Source organism: Erinaceus europaeus, chromosome 9 (assembly GCF_950295315.1).
Source record: "Erinaceus europaeus chromosome 9, mEriEur2.1, whole genome shotgun sequence".
NCBI lineage: Eukaryota > Metazoa > Chordata > Mammalia > Eulipotyphla > Erinaceidae > Erinaceus > Erinaceus europaeus.
In genome coordinates, this window is record NC_080170.1 from 77466645 (window position 1) to 77478792 (window position 12148).

A 12148-nucleotide genomic window follows, 5' to 3' on the forward strand; every position below is an offset into this window, starting at 1 on the left:
CATGAAGTGAAGGAGATCCCGTTTCAAGCCCCTGGCTTCCCACCTGCAGGGAGGTCGCTTCACAAGCGGTGAAGCAGATCTGCAGGTATTTATCTTTCTCCCCCTCTCGATTTCTCTCTGTCCTATCCAGCAGCAGCAACAACAACAATAATTACAACAACAAGGGCAACAAAAATGGACAGAGCGAAATTGGGAAAGGAGGGGAGATACAGAAAGGGAGAGAAAGACACCTGCAGACCTGCTTTACCACTTGTGAAGCATTCCTTCTGCAAGTAAAGAGCCAGGGGTTCAAGCCAGGATCCTTGCAGGATCCTAACATTTTGTACTATGTGCACTCAACAAGGTGCACTACTGCCTGGACTCCCTCATTTTTTTAAAGTATCACTTGAGGAGCACTCAGAGTAGGGGACACATTCAGAGTTTGTGTCCCTGAAGAGAGCATGGAAGCTACTTGCATTCATTCCCATCAGTGTGGAGTATCTTCTCCACATCCTCACCAACACTTGACATTTTCCATTTTGTAGGCCATTCTCACAGGTGTAACTTGACTCACATTTGTTTCCTGCCTATGTATATCAGGAACTGTCAGGTAACTGTGAGCCCCACATTTTCCTTATAGATGGTTGTTTGGTTTCCTTACTTCTCAACTAATTATCATTTTGCAGAAACAAGAACCTCTGTTCCTAATAGCAAAGAGTCAAAGTTGTTACCAAGAGCTAGCTATGGATGATCCCAGCATCTAAATGCAGTGGTCTATAGCAGGTTACACACTGTTCACTAATAATTTGAAAAAGTAAACAAAGTAAACAATCAGGTACTAATATTCTCTAGAAAGTTCTCATTAACTGTGGAGAAAAGAGGCCTAGTGGCTGAAGGCTGAATTAGCACCATTCTGTTAAAATAGACACATTTTCTAAGCTGCTTTGTACCTTTGGTTACAAGTAAGGTGCTTTATTCCCCATTATGCATGTTGGTTGGGTATTTAACACTTTATTTCATATTTTCCTCACAACTTTTTTCTTGAGTAAAAGAAACAGAAATGGAGGCATCACACTCCCAGATCTCAAACTTTATTATAAGGCCATCATCATCAAAACAGCCTGGTACTAGAACAAAAATAGGTACACAGACTAGTGGAACCAAATTTAAAAAGCCCAGAATTAAATCCCCACACTGATGGATAACTAATCTTTGATAAGGGGGCCCAAAGTATTAAGTGGAGGAAGGAGGCTCTCTTCAATAAATGGTGCTGGGACAACTGGGCTGAAACATGCAGTAGAATGAAACTGAACCACTTTATCTCACCAGAAACAAAATCAAATCCAAATGGAACAAGGACCTGGATGTCAGACCAGAAACTATCAAATACTTAGAGGAAAACATTGGTGGAACACTTTCCCACCTAATCCTCAAAGACATCTTTGATGATACAAACCCAATTCCAAGGAAGACTAAAACAGAAACAAACTAATGGGACTACATCAAAGTGAAAGCTTTTATCACACAAAGAGACCCCTCATAGAATAGGAGATCTTCACTTGCCATACATCAGACAAGAGACTAATCACCAAAATATACAAAGAGCTCAGCAAATTTTGCAACAAAAAAGCAAATGATCCCATCCAAAAATGAACAGAGGATATGAACAGAATATTCACTCCAGAAGAGATCCAAAAGGCTAACAAACACATGAAAAATTGTTCCAGGTCACTGATTGTCACAGAAATGCAAATACAGACAACATTGATATATGCCAACTCACTCCTGTGAGAATGGCATATATCAACATGGACAGCAGCAACAAATGTTGGAGAGGCTGTGGGGACAGAGGAACCCTTCTGCACTGCTGGTGGGAATGTAAATTGGTTCAACCTTTGTGGAGAGCAATCTGGAGAACTCTCACAAGGGTAGACATGGACCTTCCATATGACCCAGTAATCCCTCTCCTGGGGATATACCCCAAAGATTCCATAATACCCAACCAAAAAGATATGTTTACACTTATGTTCATAGCAGCACAATTCATAATAGCTAAAACCTAGAAGCAAACCAGGTGCCAAACAACAGATGAATGGCTGAGAAAGCTTAAGAACAATGAACCCACCTTCTCTGAACCATCTTGGATGGAGCTAGAAGTGAGCTAAATCAGAAAGACAAAAGGTGAGTATGGGATACTACCACTCATTAACAGATGTTGAGAAAGAATACAAGAAAGGAAAACTAAAAGCAGGATTTGACTGAATTTGGAGTAGAATTTAGACTTAGATACCCTCATCAACTACTTCCTATTATACTTCCCTCACTCACTCCAAGGGTAACCTTATCAAAGTGAAAAATGCAAAAGCTGAATAAGGACAAGAGACTGGCATACTTTAACAATGGCTCTTTAGTCATTATCAGGCCACCCCATCAGCTGGAGCCATATTCAGGGAGTCCTCAGATTCCCAAACAGACATGATGGGCCTAGACTTCTCTCCATTGTTACTGGTCATATCTATCAGGAACAACAAAACAGAACCCTTTGTGGGCCCCCAGAACACTGTGCTCTCAATGTGGATCAACAATGGTAGAGAATGTTCCATCCTCCGAAGGGAACCAGGACAACATACTCTATGCTACACCTGAGGAAGATGAGTCCTGAAACTGGGGCAGCTTGGAACATTCCTACTCATGACCAGAGAATGTGAGCTCAGATCTATAGGGATGGAGAGGTCACATAGGCTCCTAAGCTGAATATGGGTCCTAGACCTCATCAAATTGATGGGGTTTACAGTCAAAAATATTTATACCCCTTTTCCATATTAGGGAGCTACTCTCTTCCCTGATCCAACTTTGTGGTCCTTTTTCCAGCCATGACATCATCTCCCCAGACAATAACTTGGATCCACTTGCATATCAGATTTCAGGCTCAGGGAAAAAAAAGAAAAGAAAAAAACTAGTATAGTCATGGGCTATTTGGAATATAACTAAAATAGGACTAGTAACTATCTATAAAATGGAGACTCCCTAACTCTTCATATAAATTATTACAGCCTTTAGGTTTATGACTAGTCAACAATTTGTTTGGCTCTATATGTTAGCTCTTTTTTTGGCCACCAGGTTCCAGATGCTAACATGATGCCAACCGGACTTCCCAGGCAGACGACCCCACCAGTGTGTCCTGATGTCCCGCTTCCCCAGAACCCCACCCGACTAGAGAAAAAGAGAGAGAGTCTGGGAGTATGGATTGACCTGTCAACACCCATCTTCAGCGGGGAAACAATTACAGAAGCCAAACCTTCCACTTTCTGCACGCCATAATGACCCTGGGTCCATACTCCCAGAGGGATAACGAATAGGAAAGCTATCAGGGGAGGGGATGGGATATGAAGTTATGGTGGTGGGAATTGTTTGGAGTTGTACCCCTCTTGTCCTATGGCTTTTTTCAGTGTTTTCTTTTTCTAAATAAAAATTAAAGAAAAATAAATATATATATTCTTCATTGAAACTTGGGAGAAAAAGAAGGCATCATAAATTATTTAACTAATCAGACACAAACACCCTCAAACACACCTTGCTCAGTCATCCTCTGGGTCATCACCCCCTCCCTTCTTGGGCATTCTCCACAGGAAAAGAAAGCTTGTTGCTGGAGGGACAGCTCTCATCCTGCAGCCAGCATTCCTTCCCTCTACACCCACAGGGCTGCCCAGCCAGGGGCACTGACAAGGTCCTATCACACACAGAGCAGAAAGGCTTGGACCGGCTCCAGTGCAGGTGCAAACCTGGGAGCACAAGAGGCCAAGGAAACCCCCACAGAGGAAGCCTGGGGAAGGGACATATTTGGAATTTGAAGCAAAACAGACAGGGCTCTTCAGTGTCTTGGCACCTACCCATAGCTCTGAAGCCTCATGTGGGAGTGGAATCACTCCTCTGCTCATGGTGCCTAATTGGGGGGGGGGGGGGGGGGTTATCTGCTGTCGCACAGTTTCTGTCCATGTCAGGAGGCAGTAAAAGGTTGCTACAACTGGTTCTAGCAACCACACTAGTCAAGTATAACCCTGGGCACATCGCTACACTTCTCTGGACTGCACTTATGCCACTAGGGCTTCAAGTCTGTACTACTTCACCACTCCTTTTTTCCCCTTTTTAATTAAGTAGAGATAGAGAAGAAAAAAGCACACAGTACCACTCTACCATTTAAAACATGTCCCTTATGCCATGTGATGTCACCTTCTGCTATGCAGCCCACTCCCAAGTGATGCCTGGGGGCTCAAACCCAGGTCCTTGTGGCAAAGTGTGTCTTCTTCCAGGTAAGTCATATTTCAGCCCCAGCACCCACTCTTTTAAAGAGGTTGACCTGCCCAAAACCCTCCCTGTATTCTAAAATTCAGTATTCGAATCCACCTACTTCTCTTAATATCCATGTGCAAGTTTACCACCAATAAGCTATCACAAATTAAGTCCATTTAACTGATTAAATTCAAGTAATACTTGTTCAATATTTAGCACATTTAGCTTGTCTTCTTCACTGGATTTAGAACCTCCGTCAGATAGCAAGTCTCCCCAGAAAGGAAGAACTGAACCTTTGCTCACTAGTCTGCAAAAATCAGGGTGGGGTGGTGCCAGCGGTGGCAGTAGTAGTGGTTCATTATCTCTCATCCTCTCTCACACGCTATCAAAAAGAAAGAAAAAGTAAAAAAATGATGACATGGAAAGGTGGGGTTATACAGTCACTGAGCCCCAGTGATAACCCTATTTAATTCTTAATTATTTTAAGGAAAAATTAAAAGTGAGGTGATTGATCATTCTCCCCAAGTTGGTGTATATAAGAACTGAACGATGGTCTTGTGTATGTAAAGAATTATATTTTGGGGGTCGGGCAGTAGTGCAGCAGGTTAAATGCACATGGCTCGAAGCACAAGGACCGGAGTAAGGATCCCAGTTCCTGCCCCCAGCTCCCCACCTGCAGAGGGGGGGGTCCTCTTCACAAGTGGTAAAGTGGTGTCTTCTTTCTCTCCCCGTCTTCCCTTCCTGTCTTGATTTCTCTCTGTCCTATCCAACAACAATAACAGCAATAACAGCAACAATAATAACCACAAGGATAAAACAAGAAAAGCAACAAAAGGGGGGGGAGCCTCCAGGAACAGTGGATTCGTAGCGCAGGCAGTGAGCACCAGCAATAACACTGGAGGCAAAAAAAAAAAAAAAAAAAGATCTTGACCAATTTGCAAGAACCTTTAAGTTCAGGGGAGGAGTGTTTGTGCCTTCTTCCAAGGTCAAAACATGGAGTTTCTCTTCATCAATTACCTGAGTTTCTTACAGAGGAAAATAGCCTACACTCTTCAGATGAGAGGATGTTCTCTTCCTAGGCAGGGAATCTGGGTTGGTCATGTCCCATTATTAGGCCTAGACTTCCCTCATGCACCAAGCCAAGAGGAGTTTCTGGGAAAAACTGGTACACAAATTATCAGTGATGAGAACAAACAAGAGTCCAGCTCAGATGGCACAGGACAGTCCCATAGATCAGAGGGAGACAAATCACTGGTTTTAAATAGCTCTCTAAATTGAGAACAGTCTTCATTTAATCTGGAAGGAGACAAGGGCAGGGACAGGAGGAAGGCTCTGTGAGAAAAGAAAAGAGGAAAAGAGTCCATCAGGACTCCCTCTTGGGCTCTGTCAGTAAATTATCCAAAAAAACATCTGTCCGAGCTGAGTCACCATACACGCTGGCAAAGTGCTCCCATATGGGCTCTGGGAGAAGTGGGCTGGCAATCGACTTGCTTAATTTAGAAATAGGAATACTCCCTCTCAATGAGAGAATCTACTCCTGTCTCCCTGACATGTTCCTCATGCTTTGTCCTCTGCCCGGAAGCTCTGCCTTCCTCTCTGTCCCAGCTGTTCTGGCTGTTCTGGCCTGATGCATTTTCTAGATGCAATAGTCTTTAAGATTTTATTCAGGTTATTTTGTTCTGCTTTGGTGGTTACGAACTTCTAAGAAGGACACGGTGAAAAAGTTTGTCTGTTTTGTCTAAAGCAATCCCAGAAGAGATAAGATGGCGTGCTGTAGGTAATGGGAGGCAGACATTCTTTTAGTAAAAGCTACGGCACAAACTGGTATAGAAGTTTTCTACAACCAGAGATTGTGTGACAAGTATGTCAGGAGACAGGAGAAGCCCCAAGAGAGAAAACCATGTTCTAAGGAAACGGAAATCTCAAATCTACCTAAAGTTGAAGGTAAGTCAGTAGGAGTTATATTTCATTTCATTTTATTATTTGTTTTTAGACCTTACTGGGATCATGCAGCAGTGCACCTTGATAAGAACACACATTACAGTCCTCAAGGACCTGGGTTCAAGCCCTCAGTTCCTACCTGCAGGGGGAAAGCTTCACAAGTGGTGAAGCAGGGCTGCGGGTGTCTCTCTGTCTCTTTTTTTCTTAGTCTCTACTGTCTGAAAAGAAAGCTCACTTGGATAGTGTATTGCTCTGCCATTATGTGACCCAGGTTAGCACATGGCTCCCATTGCATTTAAGGAAGCTTTGTTTCTGTGTTATCTTTATTTATGTCTATCTATCTATCTATCTATCTATCTATCTATCTATCTATCTATCTATATCTATCCCCACCCCTTGCTTTGTCAGCAAGCATGAAGCTTTTCATACCCAGAAGGTAGTGTTCTGTAGTCTATTCTTCCTGGTCTGGAATCTCCTATCTAATTTCAAGGTCAATATTTCTTTTCACAGTCTTCTGTACTAGTCCTAGTTCTACACCCACAAAGTCAAAGACCATTCCCAAAATCCCTTCTAATGGTCACAGTGAAGACATAGTAGAAAAATATAAGGAACCCAGTGTCAGGTCCATGAATTATCATCTGAAAGTGTTTATTGGTTCCTGGAATAACCAGAAACATTTCTCATAGTTACTTCATGATCATACGGTTCCTGCCTCTGATTTTCCAGCTATAGTACTCCATGGAATCACAAATGCCCGTTTCTGCATCTGAAGCATTACAACTGGTTATCCCCTACCACATGCATAACTGCTTTTCACAGGATTACCAATAGACCCTCTGACCCTTGCCCTCTTAGGGATTGTGGCAGCAGAAGTACAGGCCTGACAAATCCAGTGGTGGCATGGACAGGGACATGAATACAAATTCAAAATGTATGACAGTTAATTGCCAGAAATGTGCCTCTGATGCTGAGAAGTGAGCACAGAACCAGGAATATGTCTAAAAGAGACATTCCAGACTCAAAAAATGAAACAGGGTGACCATTCCTGGCATAGAATAGATACTATCCCCACCAATTCAGGCTACTTATGTTCATAATCTCTGCTACTATTTTTTCAGAGGCTATACTGTTATTGTCTTTAAACATTTTCCATGATCTTAACTACTTCTGTTTTTTTCATTACATCTTTTGACATAACTTGGTCACTAAAGCAGACTTGAATAACTTCCACAGATGAGTGCAGACAAGGAATGTCCATGAGCGTAAAGCTGAGCACAGAACTAACAAAATAGCTCATCTGAACAGTGTTCAAGGGTGGCCTCCATTGCACTGGAGGAAGCTTTGGTGCCATGGTGTCTTTCCCTCTCACCCTCTGTTCCTCTTCCTCCTCCTTCTCTCCCATATACATATATATGAAAAAGTAGGCCCAGAGTGGTAAAACACAGGTGGTGACAAAAAATTAAATTACAATACAATACAATACAATACAATACAATACAATACAATACAATTAATATAACTGAACAGAAATGTCTTGGAGAGGAAGTCTCAGGAACCCACCACCCACTGCTCTGCATTCCACAGTCACCATCACTGCCTTAGACAGCACAAGTCCAGGTTTCAGTAAACTACCACCTATATTTCCTACCTACAAAAAAAATCACAATTCAAATAAGAACCTCAGAGAAAGCAGTTTGGTGAAAAGGTCGTCAATCTGTGCCCTTATCTCCTTACTATCTTCATTCACTGCCCTGTTCCAATTCAATACCCACTTCATCCTTCTTCCTCTCCCCAGTGCTTCATCACCACTGCCTCCTTCAGTCTGGCCTCCTCTCTCTTCAGTGAACAAAAATTCAGTCTCTGGCCTCTAAGTCCAGTGGCAAGTTATCTAACCTTGCCGAGCCTCAGTTTCCATGTATATAAAATGGTAATAATAGGGGCCAGGCGGTGACACACATGGTATAAGTGCACCTGTTATCATGCATAAGGATCCCAGTTTGAGCCCCCAGTCCCCATCTGTGTGTGTGGGGGGGGTGCTCATAAGTAGTGAAGCAGATCTGCAAGTATCTCTTTACCTCTCTATCTCCCCCACCTCTCTCAATTTCTCTCTGTCTTATCCAAGAAAAAGAAAAAGAAAAAAAAAAGACCACCAGGAGCAGTGGATTTGTAGTGTCAACACTGAGCCCCAGCAATAGACTTGGTGGCAGTTAAAACAAAAACAAAAAAGGGAGAAAGAATGAAAAAAGGAAAGTCAGATTAATCATACTCATCTCAAAGTGCTGCAAGTTTTAAGTTCATGTATTGAAAGCACAACACTGCAATAATGTAAGTCTGAAAGTAATAACAATAATAATGGTTAGACTTTAACTGCCATATCCTAGATAAACTCCAGGTATTAGAAAAATAAAGTGCACAGCACAGGTGGTGGCACAACTGGTTGAGCACACATGTTACAGTACATAAGGACCCAGGTTCAATCCCCCAATCCCCATCTGCAGGGAGAAAGCTTCAGGAGTGGTAAAGCAGGGATGTTGGTATCTGTCTACCTCCCTCTTCTTATCTCCCCGTTCCCTCTAAATTTCTGGCTGTCTCTACCCAATAAATAATAATAATTAAAAAAACATTAAAAAAGCTTTTCCTTCTTTTCATTATCTTTTACTTATTTATCCCTTGTTGTTTTATTGTTGTAGTTGTTGGATAGGACAGAGAGTAAGGAGGAAGGAGGGGAAGACAGAGAGGGGAGAGAAAGACACCTGCAGACCTGCTTCACTGCTTGTGAAGCAACTCCCCTGCAGGTGGGGAGTCAGGGCTCGAACTCTGATCTTTACGCCTGTCCTTGCACTTTGCGCCATGTGCACTTATTCCGCTGCACTACTCCCTTAAAGGCTTTTCCTTCTACTCAAAATTATACTTGGAGACTCATCAATGTGTTTTATGTCACAGTAGTTCAAATAATCAAGTCACAGGAAACTGAATATGGCACAATACTTTTTTTTTTTTAAAGGAAACATTGACAAAACCAAAGGGTAAGAGGGGCACAACTCGGGAGTCGGGCGGTAGCACAATGGGTTAAGCGCAGGTGGCACAAAGCACAAGGACTGGTGTAAGGATCCCGGTTGGAGCCCCCGGCTCCCCACCTGCAGGGGAGTCGCTTCACAAGCAGTGAAGCAGGTCTGCAGGTGTCTATTTTTCTGTCCCCCTCTCTGTCTTCCCGGCCTCTCTCCATTTCTCTCTGTCCTATCCAACAACGACGACATCATCAACAACAGTAATAACTACAACAATAAAACAAGGGCAACAAAAGGGAATAAATAAATATTTTAAAATATTTAAAAAAGAGGGGTGCAACTCTACACAAGCCCCACCACCAGATCTCCGTATTCCATCCCATCCCCTCCCCTGATAGCTTCCCTATTCTTTAACCCTCTGGGAGTATGAACCCAAGGTCATTGTGGGATGCAGAAGGTGGAAGGTCTGGCTTCTGTAATTGCTTCCCTTCTGAACATGGGCATGATCCATACTCCTAGGCTGCCTCTCTCTTTCCCTAGTAGGGTGGGGCTCTGGGGGTAGCAGAGCTCCAGGACACAGGTACAATATTATTTTTATAAAGCTCTAAAACAAGCAAAAAGAAAACTATGTACTGTTTATGAAAATAAATGATAAATCAACAGAAAAAAACAGAAGGGAAAATATGAAGCAAAGATAGTGGTTATTTCTATAGGAAGCAGTGGATTGGTGTGGGGAAGAGCCACAAGTATCGATAGCATCAATGGTGAGGTAATGTTCTGCTTCTAAAGTTAAAGAATTAGCCTCAATATATTCATTTCATTACTATAATTCATGATTTACATATATATGATATATCTACTCCTTCATATATAACAAATATTGTTATAAATGTGTATACATATGCTACTCATGATGACCTTCTACTAAGAGCCTGACAGGCTAACAAATTCTGAGTGACTGAGCATTAGAAAGACTGCTAGATCATCTTCTCACAATACTCTCGTGGAATAGACCTTCTTTTACCAAGAATGTTAAATAATGTAAACAAAGTTTCTTCCTTCCTATTATTTTCAGTTTGCCCCTCCATCTCCTCCCCTCTACCCAGTGGGAAGCTGATCCACATGGACTGTATGAATAGGCTCCCTTGTCTCCTGGTTTTGGTTGCATTCAATCACTGATAAACAAGGACAGTGAAATGAAAAGTATTCATTTTCCTGTGTCCCACCATGAATTGGTGGCACACTTCTATTGAAGGCCATTGCTTCTGTTGTGTACACCTTGTACACAACTATACTTCACTAGAGTCTAAGAACTACCCTTCACCTTACCCATCAGGCTTACAACGTCTATGTCCCTGCTATTTCTATTCCTACGATAACTTGGGAATCCAAATCTTTCTAGTGTCCCTGGTGCTTATTTCTGCTGTTGTAAAGTGTCCCTTAATTAAACTCTTCTCAAATTACCTGAGAGTCATATATTTCCTGACAAAGAAGACACAGGCTTGAGCTCTGAGTCCCAGTGACTTATGTCTACCCTAAGTATCTCTCTTCACTTTCCTGTGAAGGATATGGCTCCAAGAAAGGGGACCACTAACAATGGTAGTTATTAGTGTAATTTGATAATCTCTACCATCAATACAGAAAGTTATTTGCTCTTCAGAACTTTTGTTACTTATAGCTAATAATAGGGACACTTAAAATTTTACTACTGAGAAATTCATGGATAATTATAATAGTAATTATAAGCCTAAATATTCTTTTAAAATTTTTTAGTATTTATTTTCCCTTTTGTTGCCCTTATTTTTTATTGTTGTAGTTATTATTGTTGTTGTTGTTGTTTATGTCATTGTTAGATAGGACAGAGAGAAATGGAGAGAGGAGGGGAAGACAGAGAGGGGGAGAGAAAGATAGACACCTGCAAACCTGCTTCACTACCTGTTAAGGGACTCCTCTGCAGGTGGGGAGCCGGGGGCTCAAACCGGGATCCTTGAGCCGGTCCTTGCACTTTGCGCCACATGCGCTTAACCCACTGCGCTACCTCCCGACTCCCTAAATATTCTTTTTTAAATATTTTATTTATTTATTCATGAGAAATGATAGGGGAGAGAGAGAGAGAGAAAGAACCAGACATCACTCTGGTACATGTGCTGCCGGGGATCAGGACCTCATGCTTGAGAGTCCGATGCTTTATCCACTGTGCCACCTCCTGGACCACATGCCTAAATATTCTAAATAAAATTCACAAAACTTTCATGGTGGGTATGGAACTAAACTCCTATAATCTTATAAACTAGTAAAACACTATTAAATAAATAATAAAAACTAAAAATAAATAAATAAATACACAGAAGCAAAAAAATTAAAACTAGAACTGAAATGGTATATTTTAGATCAATGTTTCCATTTGTCCTCTTTCTCTGGAAACTTCTATCACTTCTCTTCATATCTTGTTTTAAGAAATGAAACCAGAGCAAAGGGCAGGATACTAATAGCACAGCTCAATAGGCTCTTTTTAGAAGAAAACATACTCAGTATGACAGTTTGGCTATTGTGGACTTTCTCATATTAAATATAGTGAGAGGAATCCCTTGCAGCTTTTACCTCCTCAACCTTTTAGCTGTCCTTTCTGGTTCTCTCTAATTATTCTTTCCTGTTTTCTGGTGATGCTACATAAAGACAGTGCTGGTTGTGATTTCAATTTATCTTTTGTTGAAATCAGTAGAACAAGAACAAATATTGTCAAATAATAAGCTGTGGATATTGGCACCTTGATTTGACTGGCATTACAAGATAGTCCATCTTAATTTCTTGTCATCATTATGACACCAGCATACCAAAGCAATCAGTGGTACTGCTAAGACCAGAGATAAATAGCAGTTACATCAAAAGGCTAACAATTGGTGCCCTTGGAAAAAGCAGAAAAATGACCA

At 41.6% G+C, this 12148-nt stretch overlaps 1 protein-coding gene across 26 annotated transcripts in view; it reads right to left on the minus strand.

Annotated features, from left to right (window-relative positions):
• Positions 1-12148, minus strand: part of KALRN (kalirin RhoGEF kinase) — an 866834-nt gene that overhangs the window by 591311 nt on the left and 263375 nt on the right. The gene's annotated exons all lie outside the window — the stretch shown is intronic.